We start from the raw sequence: 7956 nt of genomic DNA on the forward strand, positions 1-7956 counted from the left end.
TGCTACTCTGATGGGTGGCCCTACCAGATTGACAACCAATTGGCACCAGTGAGGACTTCACCAGCAGCTCTGTCATATAGAATGTTGTCAAACGCTATCACTTGACTTTTCCCCAGTGGTAGGCTTGGAACGGTTTTAGGATGCCCAGCTCCCTGGAGGACACTAGTAAACCCAAAGAAAGAGATTTGAACAATTGGTCATGGTTGTGGAGAATGGGGACGTTCACCCCTGTAGCAGGTGAGGCAAGCACCCTGAAGACCCTGTGTGGGCCATGTGTTGGTGACACCCTGCTCTTGGCTGGTATGGCCATCCCTTCTGCAGTTAACCCACTGCATCTTCCAAAGGAGTATTGCTCATGTAGCAATGACACAACTCCTCCCTTCCCTGCCTTGAGCGTTGGCCATCGGAGGGATGGTTGGAAGCCGTAGAACTGGTTTGGCTTGTGGAGGTATCTGGTCCCAATTCCTCAGGGACTTTATGAATGTGGGAAACTTAGGACCTCTGTCCCTCCCTTTGACGCCATTCCTGCTTCCTTGAGCATTGGGAAAAGTGCCGCTCAATAAATTCTCCAAAATACTAGCCCTGACCCACTTTTGAAAATTCTTAATCAATGTATTAAAATCACACTACTGTTTAATCCCAACCTTATTAAATGTACCCTTAGGGAGTATCATCATAAACACATAACTTTTAAAGATGAACCAGTTTCAGTTGACCACAGGTATTTGGTCAAAATTACACATGACCAAATTGTGGGCCCTTTAGCCTGACTGCTGCCTCCTCTAGCTCCAATTGCTTCTCTTATACCACAGCGTGTTGCCGCACTCTCCGGTGTTTGCCCTCCCCATCCGTGGAACAGCTATTCCCCGCAAGATCTTCCTTCCTGCCAGTGACTATGCTACCAGAAATGAAAATCTCAACTCACAGACAGTGGAAATGCTGCTAAGATACTGGGCGATTGTGATGACCAAAAACCTGGAGAGACTCTCAGAAGTAACCTTAACAGACAACTCAGTAGATTCAAAATTTCAGCCCGCAAGCTACTAACAATTACTGGGAGGAAATGATATCAATGTAATGAAGGCAAAAAGCAGAAGGCTAGCATGTTCCATAAAAAACATATTATAAATTCATTCTTCAGCTAACCTGGCCTGCCTGGAAGAATAGACTCAGTTTGCCTAGGTCACATCACCTCACAGGGAAGAAGTCAGGTCCTTCGTGGGTTTGGTCACCGCATCATGAGAGAGGACCACACAGCAGTTAAAATGAGAGAACTATGTCTCCATTTATCAAAATGGATAAATCTCCAACATAAACTTAGCTTATTTAAACAAATTGCAGAAGAAAACATTCATATGAAGCTTTAGAGCATGGAATTATTTTATGCATTGTTTACCTGGTAATTAATACCTGGTGACATTATGCTTACGTGCTCGGCTGCTACATGAAAGGTCAGTGGTTTGAACACACCAGGCCCTCCCTGGGAGAAAGATGAGGCAGGCTGCTTCCACGACACTGGCAGCTTTGGAGACCCTGCAGGGCACCTCTACTCTGTCCTCGACGATTCAATCAACTCGCTGTCGATAGAATTTTCATACTGTCTATGGCTATATGCAGATAAGAGGGCTTCAGAGAACTTGGAAAACTGGAATTGAAAGATAATGGAAGTTTTCCACGAACTTTTTGAAAAACCTCCATATCCATACGTCTGCATACACACTGTTGTGTTGTTGGGGACCCCGAGTGGATTCCCACTCATTGAGACCGAGCAGATCTGCCCTCAGGCCTCCTCGCTGACATCGTGGAGGGAGTAGATCACCAGCTCTTTTCCTGTAGAGCTGGTGGGATCAAGTCACAAACCTTTGCTTCAGAGTTGAGCACTTCACTGCTGTACCACCGGGGATGTGTGTGTGTGTGTGTGTGTGTGTGTGTGTGTGTGTGTGTGTGTCCACAGCCATTGAGTCGTGTGTATTTAGTGAAAGTAAATGGCATGATTCGGGTGAAAAGCGGCACCTACCAACCCCACCCACTCCTCTCTGGCCAACTATCTCATTACCAGCTTTTCACATTTCCAAATACCATAAAGAAAAAAATCTCTTTCCTCGCTATTGTGTGCGTTCGCAACATTAATCTGGCCTTGACAAATATTGAAAGGGGAAGGACGGTAATACTGGCTCTTAAGATGACGTGTCAACTTGGCTGGGCCATGATCCTTAGCAGTCTGACCATGATGTGATTAAATAATTCAGCAGCTAGCTAATGATGAATTCGTCCTCCAGACCTCCAAAGGTGGTCTGGTGGCCATCTTTCTTTTTCACCTAATGCCTGTTTTCACATAATAACCTTGTCTTTGGAATCTAACATTGATAAACTAAGAGTGGCTATAGTTATTATCCTCCAGTACTAAGCAACAGGAAGGGCAGAGCCTTAACTGTATCTGTACCATCTCTGCCTTTAAAAGAGAATTTGAAGCCATGGTGAAAAATGCAAACATCTGTTGAAACTTATTGTTCTACTAATTTCTGTCTATTGGCCTGAAATTCTCCAAATAATTAGAAATAACTTTTAAATACCATCACGATAAATAAAAGCAAGTGTCTTGGATAGAAACCATATAAGATAATTTATTGCATTCCCAAAACTATTACCCTGAGCTTATCTCTAAGCATTAAGCCAAAAATATACCTTAAAGCCTTTGAGAAACCAGAGTTTAGATTGCTAGTAAAAAATATCTGCCTTGAGCATTATGCACTTTCAAGAATGATCTATATGGGGTCAAAAGGACAACAGCAGCCTGGAAGGTGAGACAGAAACCTTCGGGGAAGGGAGCTCATGTCAAAGGTGGAGGACCCCCTAAGAAGGGGGAGGGGAAATGGTTGCACAACTCAAGGCATGTCACTGAAGTCTCTGAGTTGTACATATAAGCACTACTGATCTGGTGCAGCTGGTGCTCTGTGTTCTCAACAACAAGAAAATAGATCAGTTACTTTCTAAAGTATTTCAGACTTTAAAAGTTGGTGTCCAAGAGGGTGACAAGACAACCCACAGATTAGAGGATTTTTAGTAACGACGCATCAGACAAAGGGCTCATTACTCAAATCTATAACACCCTCCTCGCCTGCAAAAAGAGGAAAACAGTTAGCCCCCTAAGGAAGTGGGCAAAAGAACTGAAAAGAATTTTCAGTAGAGAGGAGACCCATATGGCCAACAAGCATATGAAAAAGTGTTCCAGCCCATTAGCCATAAGAGAAATGCAAATCAAAACAACCATGAGATACCACATAACACCCCTAAGGCTAGCCCAAATCAGAGAGCAACAAGTGTTGGAGGGGCTGTGGTGAAGTAGGAACCCTCCTCCACTGCTGGTGGTCGTGTAGATTTGTACAGCGACTGTGGAAAGCAATATGAAGATACTTAAGGAAAATGGAAATTGATCTACCCAGAGGAGGTAACAAATAAAACGCGACCAGTCATCTGTGCTCCAATGTTTACTGCAGTGAAATTCACAATCATAAAGACTAGGAAACCGTCTAAGTTTCTATCGATAGACGAGTGGATTAGTAAACTCTGGCACATACACATACTGGAGTACTATACAGCACTGTAAAGCATGGATGATCACATGCCACACTTTATTTCATGGGAAGAATTGGAAGGAATCATGTTAAGTGAGGTAAGCCAATCTCAAAAGGACAGGTATAACATGAGTCCCCTGAGGTAAGTGCAATCAGGATGGCAGGAATAGAATAGACATTTATCTCACAATAAATGAGTGAAGGCATAGGTAGTTGGGGGAGATCAGACCACACCCAGGGAGGTACATGTGAGTCCAACATAAAGAAGAGGGAAGGAGGAAGGAGGAGAAAGAATGGGGGTGGACAGAAACTAAGATGATGACATGATGGGAGAGGGGGGACAGAGCACTAACCCCCCCAGGGGGAGAATATTGGTTATGTCCCTAAAGAATAGGAATGTGCATTCAGACCCCACCATGACGCCCCAAACCAGGAGGGCAATGTAACACATGGAGGAATCCATAAACATGCTGGACCATATGGCCGGCCCCAACCAGAACCAGCCTGACCCCCACCATGGAAGGGTGTGCCACAGAGAATGACAATAGTCCTTCTGGTGGGGAAAAGTAATCAACCTACCACACCCAGACGGAAGCAGAAGCAAATGAAGGGAGAGGAAAGGAGTGGAGCACACCCTGGCCTGCCAAGCTCAGGGGAAAATAGTCCTCCTCAGAGCAGCCAATGCACAGAGAGGACCTCATGGCCATCCCCACTATGAGATATGACATCTTGCACTGACTCATAGCCCTACATGGGACAGCACTGGAGACACAGTGTGGGATGTATGACCGAGCTGACCCCACCACGCCAAGGAAAAACACTCAGGGAGTGCAATAGAACAGCAAGGGGAGCAGAACAAGGAAATCCTCAAGGAATATCAAAAATAGACTTTGGGTCCAGGGTGTTGCGCCCCATAAGACCCAACGGGAAAACACTCCTAAAGGTCAACAAACAGACCTTGAACTATTTACAAGCTTTTCTTTCTTTCTTTTTGATTTTGTATGTCATTGGCTTTTTTGTTGTCGTTGCTGTTGTCGCTTTGTTTTTCTGTGTCACTTTGCTTGGCACTATCATGTTTTTATGTGCATATTATTCTCTGCAAGTCTATCTAGATAAGATAGACTCATTAAACAATATGGAGAAGAAAACAACGGGACCGATGGCTCCCAGGAGACATGGGAGAGGAGCAGGTAGGGGAAAAGAAGTGGTGTTAACCAACCCTTGGACAAGGGAACAACCAGTGATTCAAAACCAGTGGCAAGGAGGGGGTGAGAGGCTTGTTAGGGAGTGATCAAGGGCAATGTAACTGAGAGAAATTACTGAAACCCAAATGAAGGCTGAGCATGTAAGTGGGACAAAAGGAAAGTAAAAGGAAATAGAGGAAAGAGCTATATGTAAATATATTTATATATGATGATGGGGAAATAGATCTATGTGCATATATTTATAGGTTTAGTATTAAGTTACCAGATGGACATTGGGCCTCCATTCAAGTACTCCCTCAATACAAAAACACTTTGCTTGATTAAACAGTCATTTCATGATACACACCTTCCCAACATGATTGCTGAAGACAAATGTGTGCATAAGCAAATGTGGCGAAGAAAGCTGATGGTGCCCGGCTATCAAAAGAATATCTTGGGTCTTAAAGGCTTGAAGGTAAACAAGCAACCATCTGGCTCAGAAGCAACAAAGCCCACATGGAAGAAGCACACTAGCCTGTGTGATCATGAGGTGTTGAAGGGATCAGGTAGCAGACAACAAAGAACAAAAAAATAATCATTGTGAGCTCACCTTCCCCATACAAACGCTGAAAACAAATATGTGCATAAGCAAATGTGGTGAAAAAAGCTGATGGTGCCCAGCTATCGAGAGATAAAGTGTCTGTGGTCTTAAAGGCTTGAAGGTAAACAAGCGGCCATCTAGCTCAGAAGAAATAATGCCCACATGGAAGAAGCGCACCAGCCTGTGTGATCATGAGGTGCCAAAGGGATCGGTTATCAGGCATCAAAGAACAAAAAATCATATCATTTTGTGCTCACCTCCATGATACAATCGCTGAAGACAAATGGGTGCATAAGCAAATGTGGCGAAGAAAGCTGATGGTGCCTGGCTATCAAAAGATATGGCATCTGGGGTCTTAAAGGCTTGAAGGTAAACAAGTGGCCATCTAGCTCAGAAGCAACAAAGCCCACATGGAAGAAGCACACCAGCCTGTGCAATCACGAGATGTCGAAGGGATCAGGTATCAGGAATCATCAGAACAAAAAATCGTACCATAACGAATGAGGGGAGGGAGTGCGGAGTGAAGACCCAAAGCCCATTTGTAGGCCATTGGACATCCCCTTACAGAAGGGTCTCTGGGAGGAGACGAGCCAGTAAGGGTGCAATGTAGCAACAATGAAAAATACAACTTTCCTCTATTTCCTAAATGCTTGCTTCCCCCACTATCATGATCCCAATTCTACCTTACAAATGTGACTATATCAGAGGATGTACACTGGTACAGATAGGAACTAGAAACACAGGGAATCAGGGCGGATGATCCCTTCAGGACCAGTGGTGTGAGTGGAGATACTGGGAGGGTAGAGGGAGGGTGGGTTGGAAAGGGCGAACCAATTACAAGGATCTACATGTGACCTCCTCCCTGGGGGATGGACAACAGAAAAGTGGGTGAAGGGAGATGTCGGAAAAGACAAGATTTGACAAAATAATAATTTATAAATTATCAAGGGTTCATGAGGGAGGGGGGAAAATGAGGATCTGATGCCAGGGGCTTAAGTGGATAGCAAATGTTTTGAGAATGATGAGGGCAATGAATGTACAAATGTGCTTTACACAGTTGATGTATGTATGGATTATGATAAGAGTTGTATGAGCCCCTAATAAAACTATTTTTTTAAGAACAGTCCACCCCATTGTGTGAAGACATGATAAACCACATGGGCTTGCATGAGCTACCCAGTCTGTCTCCTGGTCATCTGTGGATTCCATCTCATAGCAACCCTGTAGAAGCACTAGAACTGTTCTTCTGCATGGCTGAAGCTGAACATCTTTACAGGAGCAAGCAGACTCCCCTTCCTCCCAAAGACTGGCTGGTGGTTTCAAACCGCTGACATTTTGGTTCGCAGCCCAATGTGTAACCCACTCCCCCACCCAGATTGCTTGTGGAGTCCACACTGGGTCTTGTAGTGGAGAGAATTTAAAATGTGGGATTAAGTAAATAGGTGTGAGGGTATCGTGAGGCGCCAAATCAAGGAATTTTCACCCTGGGGCTGGGGACCAAAGTGGAAGATTGGCACTATCGGGGTCTAGAAGCTTGAAAGGGCACGGCCAGGCACTGGAATTCGGGCTTTGGTGGAGAACATGATGTCTGGCTGATCCTGGCATACCTGAGAGGTCACAAGGATGCCAAATGAAAGTCAGGAAAAAGCACTGCCTCCAGCCACTTCCAGGGGTGAAGAGGACTCCTGGGAGAGGATGAGAGGAACTGGCAGTAACGATAGAAGGAAGTGCCTTCCCACCCTCTGCGTCTGAGAGATGAAGTCCTCTATAAGACGGTCAGCTGGCTGCAAAGCATAAGAACTGGTCACTTGAAAGTAGGTTTTATTGTTCAAAAGGGTTTTGGGGGTTCTTAAGAAGCAAGCTGAGGCTTCATGCTCCTGTGAAGACTGGCAGCCTCAGAGACCCCGAGGGGCAGTCCGCCCTGGCCTGTAGGATCTTGAGAAGTTAGAATCCATTTCATGGCCGTGATGGAGTGACGGAGGTTCCGTAAGAGCCTGTAGCCAAACATTCGTAATAACCCCCAAAGAAAGCAAATTCTGTTATTTCCTTTTGCAGAAAATAGACGGTAAAAAGTCAAAATCATTTTAGGTTCTACAGTGAAATGATATTATGAACTTGAGGCAGATGTCTTCCAGTCTCAAAGGAACAGTAGGTGAAAAAGGCTGGCCATCATAGACCTTTTCAGAGAAGAAATGGAGCTGTAAATTCATCGATCGCCAAACTGATGGCTAGGCAGATACATTACCAAAAAATGTCTGAACAGTGGCCATATGAATCAATGACTCCCACCCTTGCTTTCTGAGTCGACTCACTGTGGGAAATCTCTGCCACTGTAATTGTATTAGTATGCAAAGGTCAGAACAAATTGAGAAAAACACTAAATAGGAAAACTCTGGGGAGACGGATGGAATCTCAAGCTTATTGATTTGGAGTGGGGTGAAGGAATTTTTTTTAATAATGCCAATCTGGGTGTTCAGACTAATAAGAGTTTAAGTAGAATTAAAAACATAACAATATGCTATGTAAATGAGATCATTTTTTAAAGCCATCATTTCTACACACAGAAAAACTTGGGAGCGTGGGGGGCATGGAAATA

Source organism: Tenrec ecaudatus, chromosome 15 (assembly GCF_050624435.1).
Source record: "Tenrec ecaudatus isolate mTenEca1 chromosome 15, mTenEca1.hap1, whole genome shotgun sequence".
NCBI lineage: Eukaryota > Metazoa > Chordata > Mammalia > Afrosoricida > Tenrecidae > Tenrec > Tenrec ecaudatus.